Source organism: Parasteatoda tepidariorum, chromosome 7, assembly GCF_982258835.1.
Source record: "Parasteatoda tepidariorum strain Cologne lab strain chromosome 7, Ptep-v5.0, whole genome shotgun sequence".
In the NCBI taxonomy this organism is placed as follows: Eukaryota; Metazoa; Arthropoda; class Arachnida; order Araneae; family Theridiidae; genus Parasteatoda; species Parasteatoda tepidariorum.
The window spans coordinates 109,956,492-109,957,356 of NC_141761.1; the positions used below are offsets into that span (position 1 = coordinate 109,956,492).

An 865-nucleotide genomic window follows, 5' to 3' on the forward strand; every position below is an offset into this window, starting at 1 on the left:
CGTCGATAAGGATTCAATTTCGATAAATATGAAAAAGTTTCTTTTCGCCTATTTAAATGCATGCAAAAATTACACGTAAAATACCTTATGATGGTTAGAATAATGAACCATTCTAAAACACTATTTTTTTTTTAATAAAGTTTGTTTGTTTTTTTTTTAAAAATTATATATGCCACAAAAAATATATTTATTTAAAGAGAAACCTATGTAAGTCATTTCAATCACTTAAAAGCAAATAGATTATTAGTATTAAAGAATAATAAATCATAATTTTCGAGTTAAGAAGAAACTCTCTCGGAACTCTAGTAGAAAAAACTTGTTCCGATGAATGGCGTGATCTAAATGTGAAGCATTTGTAACACGTTTTTGTTTATATCTTCTAAATGCAAATCTTATCGTGGCTCGGTGGTCTAGGGGTATGATTCTCGCTTAGGGTGCGAGAGGTCCCGGGTTCAAATCCCGGCCGAGCCCTTGTCGAATGGATGCAGCTTATGGCGTTCTTTTTTGCATATTACTTTTTTCAGAATATGTTATGTTGCTCTTTAAAATTTCATAAAATATTTTTTTAACATTTTTTTTCTTTAATATCAATTACATGAATAATAATTTTTCTATTAAATCAATTAAGATTAATTTTTTTTTTTTTTTTTTTTTTTGAAGTTTAATAAGACACATTGTAAGAATTACTAACCTTAATTTAAATATATTTTAAATATATTTACGGTGTTTTTTTTTTGTAGCATTCTTTTTCGCATATTTCTTTTTTCTGAATATGCTATGTTGCTCATTAAAATTTCATAAAATGTGTTTTGAACATTTTTTTTACGTTAATATCATTTAAATGAGAAATATTTTTCCAAAAATC

General features: G+C 25.8%; 1 non-coding gene across 1 annotated transcript; it reads left to right on the plus strand.

The window, feature by feature from the left end:
* The first annotated feature begins 399 nt into the window (after positions 1-399).
* Positions 400-471, plus strand: TRNAP-AGG (transfer RNA proline (anticodon AGG)). The gene has a single exon. It is a non-coding gene; the product is annotated as a tRNA-Pro (tRNA).
* The last annotated feature ends 394 nt before the right edge of the window (positions 472-865 follow it).